This window comes from Ambystoma mexicanum, chromosome 11 (genome assembly GCF_040938575.1).
Source record: "Ambystoma mexicanum isolate Mex_15411 chromosome 11, UKY_AmexF1_1, whole genome shotgun sequence".
NCBI lineage: Eukaryota > Metazoa > Chordata > Amphibia > Caudata > Ambystomatidae > Ambystoma > Ambystoma mexicanum.
The window spans coordinates 1198203331-1198224372 of NC_090934.1; the positions used below are offsets into that span (position 1 = coordinate 1198203331).

A 21042-nucleotide genomic window follows, 5' to 3' on the forward strand; every position below is an offset into this window, starting at 1 on the left:
AGCCAGATACGGGAACACTCCTTCCCAGTACCTTAAGAGGTTTAGGATCCTTAAAAAGACTGATGGTAACCCTTGGGCTACCTGGGTTTGTGAATGTTTGAAATGCTTAAGGTTGGATAAGGGTTACAGAGTGAACACCTTTGAAGGAGTGAGAAATCTGTTATTAGAATCTATTTTTGATGCCTGCTTTCCTGAGCTGAGACAGCACTTGGCTGACTCCAATGAGAATGATCCCAAAAAGTTAGCAAAGGCTGCTGACTTGTGGGCTGCCAACGGGCCACTCACGGGGACTCTGGGGCCACTTACAAAAAGGATGAGGGGAAGCAGCTCAAGAAAGAAGGAAAGGAGAATTCTAATTCCAACCATCCAAAAGAGGGCCACAAACATACGAAGGATCAGCCCCATGGGAAACCAGGTCAGTCTAGTGAAACCTCTGCTGCTAAACCCCCAGTCCAAAGAACATTTGATAAATGTTATGCTTATGGGTCAACTGACCATGTGAAGGGGGGGTCCCAGATGTAAGGGTAAACCTTCAGGGGTCCTCACTGTCTCCTTAGCCTTCATCCCGGAGGGAGAAGTTCATATGGCAAGTGGTAACTGTCAACTATTGGCTGAAGACCCCATTGGAGTCTCAGCCAGTGTTTCTCTAGTGTCCATGGGTCTGTGGGAACAGAATGTGTACGTGTACAACTCCATTCCAGATAACACAAAAGATTATTACAAGGACAGTGTACTTGTGAATGGTCATGAGACCCCTGCCATTAGTGACACTGGGGCAAGCATTACATTGGTTGATGAAAGTTCTTTTAAACCTGAGGATATTGCTGAGGCACCCAAAAATCCCACTAAACTTGCTGGAGGCCCAATCCAGATGGTTCCAATACTGCCAGCTCCCATCCAGTGCAATGATAGGACCGTAGGAATACCAGTCAGTGTACAAAATGAGGTGCCTGGGAGAGTCCTGTTGGGGAATGATTTAAAAGCTCTTGGAGCTGTATCAAGCACCCCCAGGCCGGCCTGTTAAAGGAAGCAGGAACAAACTAGATTGGCCAGAGAGACAACTTTAGATGACTCTCAATGGGAGGTTACAGAAGTACCTATAACCCCCCCAGTCCACAGGAAGGACACCCTTCTAATTCTAGGGCAAAGAAAGAGACAAAGGGGAAACCCAGGATCTCAGGAAAGAAGAAAGGTATCACAGCAGTTCAAAGGAAAGGACATCCAAGAGGACAGTCCAGGGTCACCCCAGTGACCCCTCCCCCAGCTGAGGCCGAGGACCAGGACCAACCAGAAAGTGGTCTAATAGCTACTGGTGAAACAGAGCTGAATGAAGCCCTTCTCTATGTTGGAGATCTGGATCCTAAAGACCACCCTGAGCTGCAGTGTTTACTTGCAGAAGGTGGACCCTCTAAGGCAGACTTCAGCAGAGGTCAAAGAGCGTGTCCTACTCTTGGAGGACTCTGGCAACAGGCAGCTTTCCAGCTGGAAGGGCAAGAGCCGAGGGAAGCACAGGCAGTACTGGGAGGATGACCTCTACAGTGAGCCTATTGAGTCTACCCCAGGGGACTACAGAAGACGTGTAGTGCCCCAGGTGGTAAGACCCCAGTTTCTACAGTTAGCCCATGAGATTTCCCTGGCTGGTCAATTGAGTTTAAAGAAGACCAAAGAGAGGATATTGCTGTATTTCTGCCAGCACAAGATGGGGTCTGATGTAGATACATTCTGTAGAAGCTGTCACAATTGTCAGACTTCTGGCAAGAGTGGAGCCAAGCCTGTGGCACTCCCAGTGGTGGGAGTTCCTTTTGAGAGGGTAGGGATTGACATTGTTTGTCCCCTTGACCCTCCCACTTCTCGAGGCAACCCATTTACATTGGTTGTGGTAGATGTTAAGAAAGATTTCGTAATTGCAGGTAATTTTCCTTCCATGTGGCAACCCCTAAACTTTTTGCTGTTTTTCACCTTGTTCTGGACTTTGCCAGAGAAGTGCAGCCTTCTGCCGCACTCCTCTGGGCTTTCGCTCCTTTCTTACGGGGAAACTGACATGCCCTTAAGACAGTCAGTACCGGTGAACGCTGTTTTCCGTAGTTTCTTTTATCATGTTGCGGCTTTCGTGCAACATGACACAAGAGGGCACTGTAAGCTAAGTTACTGCTCTCTTGGGTCTCTAGCCTTCTACAGGCCCTAGATACTCGTTTAGGATTGTAACTGATCGGTGCAAGTGATTCACGGACGGGAAAGGTGGCAGCGATCGTTTCTTGTGTTTTGAGCTCCTTTTGGCGTTTTAAGCGCGTTTTTCGCGCTTAGCCCAAAGTGGTGGCCTGGCTCCCAAAATGGCCAGACCACGAGGCTCCTTTGTCCTGTCCGCTGACCGTCTTGCTCCCTTCACCTTCCCCAGGTCGAGCCGACCCGGGGCCTTCCTTATTTGGGCATGTACTTTCCCGCGAAACACGGATGCTTTCGCGGGCTTCTACATGCCTGGTGTGTGCCTCCAGGATGTGGGCTGGGATGTCTGGTCCCAATACACATCCTGGGTGCCAGAGAGTCTGGGGTGATGTGAATGCCTGGGACCACCGGGGTCCGTGATAGGTCCACGAATGGTGTGAGTGTTGATGAGCGGATCTCCCATTGGGTCCCCTCCGTTTTGGCGCGAAGGGAACCGTGGATAAGAGGGGGCTGGAAACACCACTACCATGTCGATCTCCTGAGTTCTCACGAACGAAGGAATACAGGAGCCAAGTATCCTGCAACCAAGAGGCTGAACCGAGGAATCGCTGGTGACCTGCTGAAGGACTGCTCCTCTGCACTGCTGTCGCCTTGTGAAACCCTTTTCACCTTTGATCGAACCAGAAGGCCTGTACTGGTACTTCGACCCTTGGAATAGCGGGGACAGCTATTCTCGGCATCTTCACCATCTCCTGCTAGTAAGCCTTCGGAAGCGTCTCTGGGCCATCCAGCAGACTAACCAGCCTACACAGGAGTCTTGCTCTGTAACCGCCGCCAGGTTGTGTAGTATTTCGAGTCCTTGTCACTCTCACACGCTTCGTACACTAGGCGTTCCCAGGTCTGAAGTGAGTAGTGTACATTTGGCTCAGATACACACGGCCGCTCCGTTGCCCTGCTGTGGTAACAAACTGTGCGGGTTCCTTCGTTTGGGACGTCTTTTACTCAACTCTGCTGCTGCAGACTCAACACAACGACGAGACGTCCCCTGCTCTTCTGAAACTGCCAGCGACTGAAACTAACGCGGAGAAGCCTGGGTCTGCTTGCATCGGGGACCGGTGAGTAGCATAGCTAGGAACTGGTCGCCCTCCTGCAGGAGCCCATAGCTTTTCCCCGCTGTGTCAAAACAGCACGCCTTTCCGTACTCGCGCTCTGCTTCTGCCCACAGTGGAGGCTGCGCTTGAGTCGCGGAACTCTGTTCTTCATTTGTGCACTAAACTGAACTGCCTCATTTCCCTTGAAGAGACTCCCCTTTTGCCCGTTGGCACCAGCGTGTGCAGGTACTTTTGAGCACAAGGCTCCACTGTTCGTAGGGCTCGGACTTCCTTTTAGTTGGGTACCTCTGAAGGCGGACTGGGTCTAAGCATTATTTCGCACTGCCTGTTTTCCTTCCCTTTTAGGTGGACTACACATTTCGTGCATCTAACGCTTGAGACTTGTTGTATTTGTATATATATTGTATTGGTATGGTATGTGTTGGTTTACTAGAGTTGTATTGTGATTTCTCGCTACGGTCATTGTTTTAAAGGCCTTGGAATAAATGTGTATATATTTTTAATATAACACCTGTTTGGAGTAGTTTGTAAGTGTCCTTGCTTTGTGTGCTCATTGCAGGCTTTCAGTCACCCTCACCCCTCTTGAGACCTAGTCTTGACCACCGCGATCGCTACCCCGATTGGTCTGGCTTGTCCAGAGGTTACCCTGTTCCAAGTAATTAGGTTGGCCTTCTGAACTTCTGCGCCGCCAGGACAGAGTTCAGAAATCCGTCTTAACAGTAGACCATGCTACCAGTTATCCTGAAGCCATACCTATGAGAACGGTTACTGCTCAGGCAGTGGCTAAGGCCCTTCCTTGGTATTTTTACCAGGGTTTGTTTTCCTAAGGAGAACATCTCAGACAGGGGGTCAAATTGTATGTCCCACTACAGGCAGACCATGTGGAAAAGCTGTGGAGTGACCAAGTTCTCAACAGCCTACCATCTCCAAACTAATGGGTTGGTGGAGAGGTTTAAAGACTATGAAGCACATGATGGGAGCTTTAGAAGAACCTGGAACCTTCTACTGCCATTCCTTCTCTTTGCTTATAGAAGTCCCTCAAGAAAGGGTTGGTTTCAGCCCCTTTGAGCTGCTCAATGGTCATCTGGTTAGAGGTTCATTGGCCCTAATCAAGGAAGGGTTGGAGAGTGCTTCTTCCGTCGAGTCACTGACTATGTGCTAGGTTTACGAATAACTTGCTGTTTATTGTTAAAAAACAAAGCATAATGTCATGCAGTAGGTCTGACAGTCAACAGAGGCAGGATGCCATGGGATCCGTCCTGCTGGACACGACGCGTTTCGCGCACCACTCTGCGCTTTTGCACATGTGAGGCTACAGGCATACAGCAGTAATAAAAGGACAAACAATAGTCCTATTGCTATGTCTACTAGTAACAGAGATATATATTATTTTGAAGAGTTTAAAACAGCCAATGGATTCCAGTATAATTTCTCTGTATGCATTAGTGTGAGGGACAGATATCTTTGGGCACTAGGTCATTTTTCTTTAGCCTTAGTCTAGGCAGGGAAATCCTTGTTAGGCTAGGGAAAAAGACGTTTGTCTCACCCTTTTTTGTGATAAAATGGCAACTTGTGAGAAAAGACCCATGCTGGAGAACAACAGTTACGGGTAAGTAACTTGTTCCTTCTCCAGCATGGGGTCTGGCATGGATTCACATGCTCATGAATAAAGAATACATAGCAGTACACACATGCGCAACCACGGGAGGTGGCAAGAGACTACATTAAGCATCTCTTACCTCCCCACCAGGCTTACCTTCAAGCGAACAGGCTGTGCAGCACTGCTTGGCTGACTCTGGACTGGAATCCCTGTCGACGCAGTAGAACTTCGTGAAGGTGTGCGTCGAACACCCTGCGTTTGCAGCTTAGGCTGATCTGCTCCATCGTCACCGCCCTGTTGCTCCTCGTCATCTTAGTTGTCGCCCTCGTCGGAATCCCTCCCGTAGGGCCTGCTCAACGCATCTCTCCTCCTGGAGGACTTGGAGGCTGGTGAGCTCTTCCTCTGAGAAATGTCTGTGCATCATCTTCTCCGGAGTCTTTTCGATGGGCTGGAAGGACCCCCCCCCTCCCCCCTCCTGGTAGGCAGGGATACTCTTGCCTTCAGGGCTGTGCCCTGCGAAACCGCCCGGGCAGCCTTCACAAGGGATGCTGATAATACTTCAATGAAAATGTGGGCCTTCGTGGTCCTGGCCGAGTCCGCGGCGTTCACCTTAGGGGGATGGTCGGTCCCCGCTCACCCCTTGGCCTTCTCCGTCGGGCTGGTCTAGGACTTCTCCAAAAGCTTACCTGGATGGTCCAACTTCTTCTTCTTTGAAGAACTTGAGCGTTGGCTCGTGGTCGAAGGGGCTGGAGACGCTGAACTCGCCCTGGCTGCTGAGGAGCCCGTCATAACAGCGCTCCCAGAGGCAGTGGACTTCCAGTGCTTAGCGTTATGTTGGGCCCCTGCGGGAGGGGCGCCCTCAAAGGTCTTAGAAGACCTCTCAACTTTCCTTATCTGGGCAGGGGAGGCATGTTTCCGGGACTCACCCAGAGCAGGGGCCTTGACCTGCAGCCACTAGTTGAGGCGCTTGTGTCGGTCAGCACGCGTGCGCGGCACTATCTCCCGACACGCCACGCAGCAGTTCTCAATTCTATGGTCCGAATGCAGGCAATAGCGGCAAAAGGAATGTCCATCTTCCTAAAAAACATTCCCTAGGTTGCAGCCGGGGCAAACTTTGAAAAGAGGCACAGAGTCCTCCACCTCATCCGCCATGACACGCGGTGTAAGCCTCGAAGAAGCTTCTGGAATAGTCCAAGAAGAAACTCGATGGAAATCTGCCCTTGAGGGGCACTGAAGAATCTGAAAACGGGCCCTCGTCAATCGGAAGGTTGATAGGTGGAGCTTGAGGCTCAATTATAATGAAAAAATAGAGCAAAACACTTAGGAAAAAAAAAAAGAAACTCATAAGACGCAGTAAAAGCTTGAGAGCTATAGCACAAGGACTCCCAACACTTGAACATGCAGTAAAAATCTGAAAATGGCTGCCAGAGGAGGGGCTTAGGTAGAGGGCAGTATGACCCAGAGGCCAGTAATTGGTTGTTACGAGAAAGACAGTTCAGAAGCAAAACAAACTGATTTTTTCTTTACCAAGGATTCCCAGCTTGACGACAGTGAACATTCATGAGCATGTGAATCAATCCCAGACCCCATGCTGGAGAACGATACCTGTATCTCTTCCTCGCATTTCTGACCCCTCACAATAGCAAGACTGAATCCCAACAACAACTTCAGCTTCTGCAACTGTGAACCTGGACTCTGATCGGCAGAACCAGCCCTGAAGCAAATGCCACAGGCAATTCAGAGTGCTCTGGGGGTGGCCACCTATAAAATCAGAGTGCAAGATGAAAGGGTGCCTAGGACTACCGGTCTTCCCCTCGTCGGGATTGCATGGGAGCAATGTTCACTTCCTAGCACTCCCTTACCTGAATGTGATCAATGGAGCTCCAACATAAGATTCCCCCTTGGGTATCCCCTTGTGTGGTTGACCTGGAAATCAACCCAACCCCTAATTCTGGTTCCTTAACAGATCGCTTTTAAATGACATGTGTTACCTACACATGTTCAGGGGTAACTTTGGAATTCCCACCACCTCACCCAGCCAGATTTACCTGAACATTGACTCTTAAGTCATTGAATATCTTAATTACCTGCTAGGGATGGATTGCTCACCTGAGGTCCTGGCAGTGGCAGCAGAGCCAGCCACTGGCTTGAGCCCTGTCAAACTGAGCAAGTGGTAGGCAAGAGGCAGAACATTCTGCCCTCACACTCAAACCGGCACTGATGGGAAAGGGGCTTGTTAGGCAAGATTGTATGCAGTACCTTGTAGGCGACTGCACCAGCCTTGTCCTCTTGGCAATAATTAACCCAACCTTTGGTATAAGCATGTACTATCCAAGTTGGTAGAGTGACTTAGCAGCCAGGCCTATCTCAAGAGGGGTCAATGTGAGCTGTAGGGTTGTAACAGAATTTCACAGTGACAAGCATACAAATAAAGGTTTCTTGATTAAACAATTATTTATTAATTTAACAGTCAGTTTGACTAAGCCTTATTTAATTTAACACTTAAAATATACTTAAAAAATATCCAGACATTGATATATCACTGGTACATTTAGTGCAATACTGAGTTTGGTGTCAAAAAGGAAAAGGTTAGGGAATTAAACAATGGTTAAATATTCTTAAGCAGGTAAGTACTTTTGAACCCCCCCATGCAACGTAGATTAACCCTTTCCCAGCTACACAAGTTATATAATGTTTACTGTTTGGAGGGACGGTTAAAGCACAGCGTCAGAGGTTAGAGTCTCTTTCAGGGAGCCAGGACAGCCAATGTCAATTGAGCAAAAGTCTAGGGGAGCGAAGCACTTCTGGAAGGTAAGTAAAAAGTCTTGCACAATGTTTTAGAAATCTTTGTAGCAAATGAAATCCCTGTTGGGTCGCAAGCTTGAAGGTTTGTAAAGGACAAAGCTGCAAGCAACTCTGCAAAAAGCAACCAAGGCAAGTCTCAACTGAGAGCTAGCAAGGCAACGCGACAAGAGGTAAGAACCCATTAGTTTAGAGTATCTTACGTCTGAAGAAATTGGTTCCAGCTGGCTTCTGTTCCGGTTGGAGTATGGCAGGTCCTGTTGTTCCTGGGCCTCAGTTGTAGAGACAAGGGGGAGGACGTCTGGGGACTCCTGCACTACGATTTGAAGGTCAGTGGCAGCAACGGGCAAACTTCGGATCAGCAGCACTTTGCGGTTTCAGCTTCTCTCAAATGGCACCACTGCGGTTCTTGGATACCTTATGGGCTTTCATCGCATCTGGGGTCCAGCACTTTGTTGAGGTGGCTCAGGCTTGGTCAGTCCTGCTTCATGGGAGTCTGGAGGATCTTCCTGGAGCTCCGGTTCAACTTAAAAATGATACACTATTCAGGTGTTTCTCTCCCTGGCAATCAGATCCTGCAGCAGCAATGGACGTACAGCCAGTTCCAAGAGTATTGCCAGAGGAGTTTGTTTTGGGGTCGATTGGTCCCACACACAGACACACGGGGAGAAGTCGTCATTTGCAGGGCTTCTGTAGTCGAGGCAAATTCGGAGCTTCAGCACTGCAGCAGGGCTTCACCGGGCAAACCAACTGTTCAGGAGTTGCAGCAAATGTCTCTTCCAAGTTCTTCTTCGGATTACTTCATCCAGTGGTGAACTCTGCCTTCCAAGCAAAAGACCTTGCCTTTTAAGCTGTTTTCTCCCATACATTCACAGCCTATATGTCACTCACACAGCAGGGTGGCTGTCCTCCAAGGACAGCCAGCCAATCACCTTTGGGTGTATTCCTGTAACCAAGGGGATTAAGCACATCGAGTGTGGGCACCACCCTCACTTCCTGCCCTGCCAGACACGCTGAGGCCAGAGGCGGGCTTTACTGGTGAATCCTGCCAAAGACAAAACGAACAAAGTGACCAAACCTAGTTTGGCACGCAAAGTAAATCTCAAGAAGGACCTTTCCAACAAGAAATGGCGAAAAAAGACGACCAATGCCATTTTTATATAATGGGCACCAATGGCTGCTTTACTGAAGCTGCAATTGCAGCCAGCGGAAGAAACATACAATGGTAGGAAAAAGTAAACCACTGCCACCAGCCATTAATTGTAGAAAGGGTAACAACAAAATGTTACATGAGCAACTAGAAAAAGTGGATATTAAGTAACACCTCCAGCACCCTATTGTAAGATAGTGTGTGCTGGGTACAGAAAGTTACAAATGTAAGTAAAGTCAATTTCACTTCACTGCTCTTAGAAAGAGTAGTTTAACCTTGGGGAAATCTGGAAGACTTCCCTGTCCCACTGCACTGAATGTAAAAAGATTATGCTTATGAAGTTTGTCAGACTCCAAAACCAAAAGAAACAGTGTTCAAATCAATGAAAAAAACATGAGTGGGAAAAAGGTCTCGCTCTCTCCAGGATCCAAAATTAAAAGTCTTAAAGCCCAGCAAAAAGAGCTGGGGGCTCTAAGGTAGAAGGTAATAAGCACATTTCTGAGAAATCTCCCTAACAGGGCTCTACATAAAGAGCCTGTCCAATCTCCTACCTGTGAGAGCGAGCGTTTAAGTTTAAACAATCCTTAACAGGCAGCAGAAACACATTTACAGTGGCAGAGAGCAGAATCCTGGACTGCCCACATCAATATGACCAGTGCCTGAAATGGAAATTTACTGTGGGATCCCACCAGCCAACAAGCTACAAAGATTGACCTCACCACTTTCCATAAACATTTTTGCACCTCTCAAGATTAATCACCAACACAGGCAAAATAACCAGGGAGATCTGATATTTTATTTATATCGCGCTCGTACACAGGTGTTTCAGAGCACGGCCAGGCGAAGGGAGGGGAATAGTGGTGAAACAAAAACAACAATCTTACTAGGCCCAGTGACATTGAGAACTCGAAGGTGCATGGGGAAGGGAAAAGGGGGAAAGTGCATGGAAGGGGGTAAAAATTGCAAGGTGCAGAGCATAGAGAACAAAATAAATATTAAGTCAAATAAATAAAAGGTGATAAACAGTGGTAGTGCAGCCGGTAGGTGTCACAGTGCTAGATTAGTCAGATAGGGTGTAACTGATAGGTGCAGAAGAAGAGTGGGTGGGGGACTGTATGGGTACAGATACAGACCCCAGTGCAAGGGGTGGCCGGGAGGAAGTGCAGGAGGGTGGCAGGATGAGCAGGTACCTGGGCCCGAAGGACAGAGGGTGGCCAGGTGCACAGTGCTGGGAGAGAAAGCAAGATCAGCAGGGGAGAAGAGGGGCAAAGGCAGAAGCGAAGAGGAAGGTCTTGAGGAGCTTCCGGAACCGTAGATGGTTCTCAAGTTTCAAGGTGGCAGGGAGCCAGTTCCAAAGGGAGGACCAATCCGTGGACAGAGATCTACTCCCAGCTCGTTTATTTGAAAACAACGGACCCTGAGGAAGATAGAGGTAGATGAGCGAAGGGCTTGAGTGGGGAGGTATTTACAGAGGGATAGTTGTAGGTATTTTAGAGGACAGTTTACTAAAATGTTGCTGGCCAAGTATACAAGGTGAACACCTTTCTAACCTGAGAAGTTGGATACAAGGATTTCCTGGGAAGTAGAAGCCTAATGAGTGATTTCACAGGCATGGTGATCAGATGGTCTTGTGAAAAAGTCTCATATCCCTGGTTCTAACAACAAGGGTTCGAGTCCCAAGTCCAGACTTCAGCACGGTTAGAAAGAGTCCCGAACATACTAAACACTGTGTGCAGTGTTCACTGGGACAAAGGCTTTGTTCTTGTCTGGATTTGAGCATGCATTTTGGCTGTGTCTGGGAAAATCCCCCAATAGCAGCACTGCCCAAAATGAAGCCAAAGGCTTCAGCCGTCTGCTCAGTTTTTGGATTGGTCACATCTCTTGTAGTCACTTTGTGGAACTAAATATCCACTGAACTGGGATTAACTTGCCAAAGAAGGCATAGTAGATCCAACCTCCTGGTCTCAGGGGAGGTTGGACGTTGACAGGGCAATCTGTTAATGTCTTCAGGGAGCTAGGACAGCCAATGTCAATTGAGCTAAGTCTAGGAGAGCGGAGGCACTTCTCGAAGATAGCACAAAAGTCCTTTCACAATGTTAAAGAGAGCTTCTGTAGTAAAAGAATCACTGCTGGGAGGCTTGTGAAAAGCAAAGATGCAAGCAACTCTGCAAAGGGCAGCCAATGCAAGTCTCCAGTGAGAGCAAGCAAGCAAGCTACATACAACAAGAGGTAGATAACCCTTAGTTACACATTACCTGAGTCTGAAGCAAAGGTCCCAGCTGGCTTCTGTTCCTGTTGTAGTCCTGCAGATCCTGTTGTTCCTGGGCCTCAGTGGTGGGGACAAGAGGGAGGACAGGACATCTGGGGACTCCTGAACTATGGTTTGAAGGTCAGCTGCAGCAATGGGCACAATTCAGATCAGCGGCAGTTCGCTGTTTCAGCTACTCGCAAATAGCACCACCGCGGTTCTTGCACACCTTGTGGACTTTCCGAGCTTCTGGGGACCAGCACTCTGTTGAGGTGGCTCAGGCTTGGATAGTCCTGCTTCGAGGCAGTCTGGAGGATCTTCCTGGAGCTTCGGTCCGGCTTAAAGGCGATGCCCTCTATTCTGGTTTTTCTGTCACCTGGCACTCGGTTCCTGCAGCATCAAAGAAGTACAGCCAGCAGAGAGAAGGGTCCCAGTCGAGTTCGTCTTGAGGTTGAATGGTCCCACCAACCCAAAGGGAGAAGTTGTCCTTTCTGGGCTTCTCTAGTCGATAGGGCTTCACCGAGCAAACCAACTGTCCAGGAGGGTGCAGCAAGCTTCTCTTCCAGTTTCTTCTTCGGTTCCTTTGTCCAGTGGCAGACTCTGACTTCCTTGCAAAAGACTGCCAATTTCTCCCATTCATTTGCAGCCTAGATGCCCCTCACAAAGCAGGGTGGCTGTCCTCCAAGGACAGCCAGCTGGCCAACCGCCTTTGGGTGCATTCCTGTAACCAAGGAGACTAAGCACAGGGAGTTTCGGGATCCTCCTTTGCCTTCCTGCCCTGCCAGACAAGCGGGAGCCAGAGGCAGGCTTCAGCAGTGAACCCTGCCAAAGACAAAGCACACAAAGGGACCAAACCCAGGTTTGGCGTGCAGAGTAAATCTCAAAAAGGACCTTTCCAACAGGAAATAGTGAAAAAAAAAGAAAACCAGGGCCATTTTGACAAAATAGGCACCCATGGATGCAATACTGCAGCGGAGAATTCAGCCTGCAGTAACAACACACAATTGTAGGAAAAATAACCCACTGCCACCAGCCATTAATTGTAGAAAGGGTAACATTAAAATGAGAAGGTAGAAAAAGGGGATACTAAGTAACCCCTTCAGCACTTTATGTAAAATAGTGTGTGCTGGGTCTACTAAGAGGAAAAGTTAAGTACATTTTACTTTACTACTCTTGGAAACAATTTATACAGGAGAAGGCATTTAAACCTTAGCAGCAGTTCAAAGGATTCATCTTTGACACTGCACTGAAGGTGCTGTGTGTCACAATACAATTCTGCCTATGGAGTTTGTCAGACTCCAAAACCAAAAGAAACCGTGTTCAAAGCAAAGAAAAACACTAGAGTGGGAAAAATGTCTCACTCTCCAGGAAAAAAATGAAAAGTCCTAAAGTCCAGAAAAAGAGCACGGGGTCTCTAGAAGGGAATAAACACAGACATGAGAATTCTCCCTAACAACCGCCACTCCATCCAATTGCCTATCCACTCCCATTCTTTCAAGCACCTTTGATTTCAGCTCCTTACAGGAGTGTTTAAGCCACGGGCATCCCCACCAGATCTGCTCCATCATTCCCGCTTCCCCACACCCCCTTCAACACACTGCTGACATTGAGGGAAACATTTTATGCAGTCTCTCCGGGGTGTAGTGCTACTGCTGTAACAGCTTGTATTGTAGTTCCCAATGCTGTACCAAAGTGTATAAGGTGTACCAGCCCTTTAGTGCTGTGTCCCATTCCTGGTCTATGAGCGCCTTTCCCCTCACCTTACCAGCTTTGTCCCGAGTACACATTCTCCCTTCTCCCCACTTAAAATCTTATAAATCACTGCCATCAGTCCCCTGTTACTCTCCATAGATGACATTAGCTTTTCCAACTCTGAATATTCCCTTGTAGCCCATTCTTTCATTGTGGGGGTTCCCGCCCAATGTCTTATTTGTTGATATGGAAACGGGTCCCCTTTTTTTAGGCCCAGTTCCCTTCTGCAGTCTGTAAATGACCTGAATTGGGTTCCTTCATACAAACAGATCGCTGATCTCCCTTATCCCTCCCCCTCCACCCACTGTTTAAACAGGTTATATTCCTTTCCTGGTGCGAAGGCTGGGTTTCCAAAAAATGGGAGTCTGCTGCGATGGCCAAGAAGATAATTTAAACCTCTTGTTCAGCTGCTCCCAAATCTTCTGGGTATTCCTTGGAATTGGATTTCCCAATAGCCCCCTCTGGCCTGTCCATCTTTCTCATCCCTGACACTTTTCAAAGGTGCTCTCCTGCCAACGCTTGTCCATGCACACCCAGTGTTTGATTCTCTGCCCTCCCCCACTCTGCCATTGCTCTCCGTTGCGCCGCCTGTTAATATTTCATTATGTTGGGGCAGGCCACTCCTCCCTGAGCCCTGGTCCTGAATAACATTTTCTTCCCTATACTTGGCTTTTTCCCTCCCCAAATAAACCCATGATGCACTCATGAAGGTCCTTCATCAGTCTCCCCGTGACTGCCAAGGGAATCGCCTGGAAAAGAAAAGCTGAGGAAGTACTTTCATTTTGACATCAGCTATCCTTCCAAACCATGATATGTACAGCCCTCTCCATCTTGCTAGGTCCGCCTTGATTTGTTTCAGCAGTGGCGGGTAATTTGCCCCCACTATTTGTTTTATGGAAGTTGTTTGGTTCACCCCCAGGTATCTGACTGGTCCCGATGTCCACCTGAATTGGTTACTGTTTTCCAGCTGGCTCCTTTCCCTCTACCCTATAGATACATTTAGAATCTCCGACTTTCCAAAATTCACTTTAAAGCCAGATACTGCAAACAAATCCCTTCGCTCCTCCATTTTTGCTGGTAGCAAGTTCTCCGGCTCAGTATTCAGAACCACATCATCGGCAAACAGGCCTATTTTGTGGTGCGTCTTTGCCCACCTGACGCCTCAGATCGCCCTATTATCCAATGCGCAAAGGATTCCATCACCAGGGCGAAAAAGAGTGGGGAGAGTGGGCATCCTTGCTTTGATCCTCTTCTTATTGAGAATGGATTGGTCAGCCCCCGTTCACTTTAACCGTAGCTTGAGGTCGCTGGTAATTAGGCTGTATCAATCTCCAAAAATTCGGTCATATTCCCACCTTTGAGTATTTGCTCCATTAAAGCCCAATTGACGCGGTGAAACGTCTTCTCGGCATCTAGCATTAACAAGCAGGTGGGTGCGGCGCCTCTACCCGCCTTGTCGATAATATGTAGTACCCTTCTTACATTATCAAACGTGTTCCGTCCTTGAATAACCACTGTTCGGGTCCTGCATCACCAGACCTGGCAAAATCCCTTTTAACCTTCCCGCTAAGTAACCTCATGTATAGTTTGGTGTCTACACTGATGCGCGTTATAAGGTGGCATGAGGAGCATAGGTGTGGATTCTTCCCTGGATTCCGGATGAGAGTGATGTGTGGCATGTTTATTGACTTGGATATCTACCCCTTCTCTCAAAAATAGTTAAACACTTCTGCAAAGGCTAAGGTGAGTGGCTCCCTAAATGTTGTGTAGAATGCTGCCGTTAGCCCATCTTTTCCCGGGCTTTTGTTTACCTTCAATCAGGATATTGCTCTTTGCACCTCTTCACATGTTATGGGTTCCTCTAGTTGGGCTTTTTGCTCGGCTGCTAGTTTTGGCCCTTCCAAAATGCTAGGTATGCCGCCTGCCCTTCCTCATCCGCTGGATGCTCCCTGTACAGGTCTGCATAGAACTCTCACAATCTTACGTTTGGCTCCCTCTGCTCACCCTTATCCTCCATAGTGTCAAACACTTTCTGTTCTCTGGCCCTTATCCGTCACGCTAAGGCTGTCCTCACTTTATGACCTTGCTCACAGAACTTCTGCCCAATCCTTAGGAGGGTGCTCCCCACCGACCGGTTAGTCAACTGTTTAAGTTGCCCTCTCGCATGCGCTAATCTCTTGGCCACCTTATTTGCTCCCTTCTCCTTATGCATCCTCTCGAGTTCCTGTATCTCTCTCTCGTGTGACCCCTCTGCTTCCCTCCTTTCCTCGCGGCTCTTCTTTGAAGTCCTTAAGAAGTACTCTTTAACGTGCTGCTTAAATGCATCCCATCTCTCCCCCGAACTGTTTCCTTCAACCCCTGCACCTCCCGTCAAATTTGCATATCTCGTTCTTGGTTTATTGCCTCACCCCACGATCTCTGAAGATCGGCTCCATCCCCCAGTCCCTCTCCGCATGTTCCCTCCCGCCCTCTGTAGTGAGACTGGCGCATGGTCCAATAATGTCATGCTCCCACTATGTACTATGCTGGTTGCATGGACCACCCCTAGTGTTGCCATAAGGAACAAGTTACTTACCTGTAACTGTTCTCCAGCATGGGTCTGGCATGGATTCACATGCTCATGAATATTCCCAGTCGTCAGGCTGGGAATCCTCGGTAAAGAAAAAAAATCAGTATCAGTTTTGTTTCTGATCTGTCTTTCTTAGTAGTAACCAATCACTGATCTCTGGGTCATACTGCCCCCAGCCAATGACTGCCCTCTCGCTAAGCCCCGCCCCTGGCAGCCATCCTCAGATTTGGTAGCACGTAAAGTGGCAGTATGACCAAGTGAAGAGCCGCAGAGGGGTAGGCGGGAGGGTTCGCATGCGAATCCATGCCAGACCCATGCTGGCGAACAACAGTTACAGGTAAGTAACTTGTTCCTTCTCCAGCATGGGGTCTGGCATGGATTCACATGCTCATGAATAAAGGAATGCATAGCAGTACACACATGCACAACCACGGGAGGTGGCAACAGGTTCAACATTAAGCAATACAACAACTCCACATTAAGCATCTCTTACCTCCTCACCAGGCTCACCTTAAGCGAACAGGTTGCGCAGCACTGCTTGGCCAACCCTGGACTCCTCCCTGGAGTCCCGATCGACGCAGTAGAATCTTGTGAAGGTGTGCGTTGACCTCCACGTAGCAGCCCTGCAGATGTCCAGCAGGGGCACACCAGACAGGAACGCCGTGGTAGTAGCGATCGCTCTGATCGAATGGGCTCTCGGGCAGCGGTCAGTTTGCCAACCGGTGACAGTGCATGATGCAACCGGAGAGCCATCTGAAAATGGAAGTCTTCGAGAGAGCCTTCCCTTGATTCACAGTCCCAAAGTTCACAAACAGCTGTGACATCTTCCAAAAAATCTTCGTGCGGTCCACGTAGAACTTTAGCGCTCTAGCTACATCCAGCGAGTGCAAAGTCCTCTCGGTCGGCGTCGAAGGTCGACGGGAAGAAAACTGGTAACACCAAGGGCTCGTTGAGGTGGAAGTCCGACGGCACCTTGGGCATGAAGGAGGGGTGCGTCCTCAGCACCACCCTCGTGTCATAAAAAAACAAGTATGGAGGCTTGCAAGATGGGGCCTGGATCTCTCCCACTCGTCGTGCGGAGGCGATGGCCACGAGGAACGCTGTCTTCCACAACAGGAACTTCAAAGGCGCCGAATGCATAGACTCGAATGCACCCCCCCATCCATGAGCCTGGTCAGCACCACATTAAGCTCCCACGCCGGGGCTGGAGCCTTCACCGGCGGGAACGATCGGAATAGTCCCTTCATAAATTCCTTCAACAGGCGATGAGACCACAAGGACGCCCGTCCCATAGTCCTGGTATATCGGGAGATGGCAGCCAGATGTATTATGATGGAGGCGTGAGCCAGTCCAGCTTTGGCCAGCGACAGTAGGTACGGAGGTACTTGATGGGCTGTAATCCGCAGAGGGTTAATCTTCTGTGCACGGCACCAGACAGAGAACCTCTTCCACTTACGTCCGTAGCACTTGAGAGTTCAGGACGCCCTGGCTTTTGCAAGCACCCCTGTGCAGTCAGCCGGGATATCGAAGAATGGCGCCTCCTTCTCTGGAGAGAAGATCCGCGTCCGCCGGCAGCTTGGCTGGTGGGGACGTTGACAAGTCCAGAAGGTCCGGGAACCAGATCTGCCGCGGCCACGCCGGTGCGACGAGGATCATTCTGCACCTGGACTTCTTGAGCTGGTTGATGAGACGGAGCAGCAACGGCAATGGAGGGCACGCGTATAGAAACAGGCCGTCCCAAGGGAATGAGAAAGCATCGCCCACGCTCCTCGGCAGCGGGAACCTGCTGGCGAACCTCTGGTACTTGGAGTTTGTCGCTGTCGCGAAAATGTCGATCTGGGGTTTGCCCCATCGTCGAAAGAGCCGATCCACCTGGTCCTGACGTAGTTCCCATTCGTGGCACGAGCGCAGCTCCCTGCTGAGTGAGTCGGCGATTGTGTTTTTTATCCTGCCAAGTGGAAGGGAACCAGAAACATCCCCTGGGCGACGGCCCAGTGCCACAGATCCTGGGCCTCCTTGGATAGGGCTGGGGATCTGGTGCCTCCCTGCTTCCGTATTTAGAACATCGTGGTGGTGTTGTCAGTCAAGATCCTCACCACTTTGTCCTTGAGGGACGGAAGGAACGACTTGAGTGCCCAGAACACTGCTCGAAGCTCCAGAATGTTGATGTGGAGAGACCTCTCCTCCGGGAGCCAAAGGCCTCTTGCGTGGAGATCTCCGGTGTGGGCCCCCGAACACTCCAGGGAGGCGCCCGTTGTCACCGTCTGCTGAAACGCCGGGGTCTGATAGTCCGTGCCTGCCGTGAGGTGCGCACGAGTACCCCACCATAGGATCGCCCGACGGAACTCCTCGTCAAGAGGGATCCTGTCTTCGAAGCAGCCCGTTGCCTGACACCAGCGGGTGTCGAGGAACTCCTGTAGCGGACGCATCCGAAGTCTGCAAAGAGGTACAAGGTAGATGCATGAGGACATCATCCCGAGGAGGGACTTGATGGACCTCACCCTGGCCACGTCCGTGGCTAGCAGGCGGTGAACCTTGCCCAAAATGGCCTTCATCCTCTCCTCCGACAGGGAGGCCAATTGCCCCACTGTATCGAGCTTCGCTCCCAGAAACAGTGCTACTTGCGACGGAACCAGATGGGATTTGGCGTAGTTGATGGCGAATCCCAGTTCCGTGAGCAGTCGGACTGTCCTCGCTGTGTGTTCGACGGCGAGTTCTCTTGTCCTTGCACGGATTAGCCAGACGTCCAGGTAGGGGTAGACGTGGATCTCCTGCAGGCGCAGCCACTGGTGCCAGGCACTTGGTGAATACCCTGGGTGCTGACTTCAATCCGAACAGCAGGGCTCTGAATTGGTAATGGCGTCCCTGAACCACGAACCTGAGAAACTTCCTGTGTCCTTTTACAATGGAGATGTGGAAGCAAGCATCCTCCAGGTCCAACGACGATATGAAGTCTCCCTCCTCCAGCTGACCCAGCACGTGCTGGAGGGTGACCCATCCTGAATTTCTGTGCCTTGATGTAGTTGTTTAACCGACGCAGATCCAGGATGGGGCGCCAACCGCCCGTTTTCTTTTTGACGAGAAAGTACCTTGAGTACACTCCGGAGCCCCGGAGCCTCCTGGGGACGAGCTCGATGGCACCTTTCTTGAGCATCGCCCTTACCTCCAACAGTAGTTGAGGGACATGATTCTCCTTCCTGGCCACAGTAGGAATGCAAGGACACTTCTTTTGGAATTCCAGCGAGTGCCCGTTGGCCAGGGTGTCCAGCACCCAACGGTTGGTGGAGATGGACTCCCACACGCTGACGAACTTCGTCAGCCGGCCTCCCACCGGAGTGCTTCGGTGGGGGCCCGACGCTACGGCCGGTTCAGTCCTGCTTGGAGGAGGCCTTGCCGCCCTGGCCTACTTGACAACGACGGCAGGATCCTCCTTGCTTGCCGTGACCTCTGTAGGCCTCCTGGGACGAGGAGCGGGCCGCCTGGCGGTATGTAGAAGAGCCACTGCTGGATCCCTCTGAGGCACCGTGTCTGCCTCCGGAGCTCCGAAAGGGCCGTCGTTGTTGAAGTACCCCTGGGGCCCGGACCGTCTCCGAGTCGGTCTTGATGGCCTGGAGCGACTCATCCACCGTCTTCCCAAAAAGGTTGCTGCCGTCGAACGGCATATCCAACACTCTTGTCTGAACGTCCTGGCGGAAGTCCGTCGCCTTGAGCCACCCTCGTCGTTTTAGGCAAACCCTGTTGCCCATCTGGCGAAATACGGTATCGGCAATGTCCGTTGCCACCGTTATGGCGTGATCCGACGCCACCTCGCCTTCCTGAAGAATCTGTAGGGCTTCCGCTCTCTTGTCATCCGGCAGGAAGTCCAGCAGGGGAGCTAACTTGAACCACAGCTCCGTCGTAACGGGCCACGATCGCTAAGGCATTGGCCGCCTTAATCGTCGTCGCAGCCGACGAAATGACCCGTCGTCCCATGGAGTCCAACCTCTTGCCCTCGCTGTCCGGCGGGGAAGTGGAAGTTGATGCTGCCGCACCCGCTGCCTTCTTCTTGGCTGCTGCCGAGACGACCTAGTCCGGCGTAGGCTGGGCCCTGAGGCACAAGGGGGTGGCGTCGGGGACCCGGTACTTCTTCTCGTACCTGTCCCTCTTGGCGGGCGTCGTAGAAGGGTTCTTGAGGATAGCCAGCCCTTCGTCCCAGATGTCATTGAGCAACGGCACTGCCAGGACCGTCTTCCTCTGGCCCTCCCGTCGTTGATAAAGAAAGCCTTCCTTCTTCTGTTCCTCCGGGCAGAGTTGGAAGAGCTCGGACGCCCTGGCTATCATGGCGTGAAAGGAGCCAATTTCGTCGGGCGGTGAGGCGATGAAGGAATGTTCGTCGTATCATCGCCACCGTTGCCGTCTGTCCCCGTCGCTGTATCATCCCGAGGGTCAGGCGAGGGGGATGAGTGGTCCACAGGCCTTGTGGGCACGAAGAGCCGAGCGGGATGGACTCTCCTCCGCTTGTTCGGGGGGCTTCCCGACGGTCCTGGCTCAGGATCCTCCGTCGGGGTCCGTGGTAACCTCGTCCTTATCTCAGTACATAAGGATTGGATTTCCAACAAAATGGCCGCCGAGCTATCCTGAGGCTCTGGCAATGGCTGCGACGGCAGGGACGGTTGCTCCACCGGGCCTTCGTCGTTGTCGCCATCCTCGCCATCTTCGATCTCCTCAGCAGGATCCTTCCCCTGGGATCGAACCTTCTCGTTGAGGCCCTTCACGGTTTCCACCAGATCCTCCTCAGAGGCTGATTCTGAGTCTGTAATGGCCACCCCCCCCCCCTTTTACCACTGGGGTCTTAACGATGAGCTGCAAAGAGGATTCCCTCCGCGGTGGCAGGGATACTCTGGGCCCAGAGGCCGTCTCTACTGGCGTAGTCTCAGCCGGCTTCGCCAGGGACGCAGCGACCACTTTGATAGAGGCCTTTGCCGGCTGGATCAAAGCCCTCATCACCTTAGGTGCGTCCTGGGCCTTCGCCGGTAGCCAAAGAGCCCGACCTTTCGGCGCTCCCGGTGCCCGCTGACTCGCGGTGCTTGGCCTTCTGTTGTTCCCCCGTCGCCCGGGCGCCCCCACAGAACTTAGAAGCCTGCTCAGACTTTTTCTTCACCTTCTCACCTGCTGTGCCCTTCTCCAGTAGTCTTTCTTGTGAATGGCGTGTTCTCCACACATTCTTGACCCCCTCTTTAAAACTTCTTAGCAGGCATTTGGATATTGTCCCCGTTGCATGCCTCCATAGAACTTCTGACCTATCCTAGACGTGGTCCCACTGCTAGGTTATAATCCTCATGCAATCATTTCCCCCTCCCCGAACTTGCCCAATTCCATTAGAAACCTTTCAAAGAACCCTTCCTGACCCCGATTGGGGAATATACTTACACCAACGTGTATATCAGGCCGCCCATTTTCCCTTTCACCATCATATGCCTCCCCTCCTGATCCCGTTTGACCTTGGGGTCCTTTCTATTCGTAAGGCTTCATGGAACAGGATTGCCACCTCTGCCCGTTTAGTTCCCGCAGTAGCATGGTATTGTAGTGGATAGTTCCTGCTACGTAGGTGACCCTCATCCCCCTTCATCAGGTGTGTCTCCTGCAGGCAGACTATTTCTGGCCCTC

General features: G+C 50.8%; 1 protein-coding gene across 7 annotated transcripts in view; it reads right to left on the reverse strand.

Annotated features, from left to right (window-relative positions):
• The window catches only part of SIN3A (SIN3 transcription regulator family member A), a 1166566-nt gene that overhangs the window by 365728 nt on the left and 779796 nt on the right, over positions 1 to 21042 (reverse strand). The gene's annotated exons all lie outside the window — the stretch shown is intronic.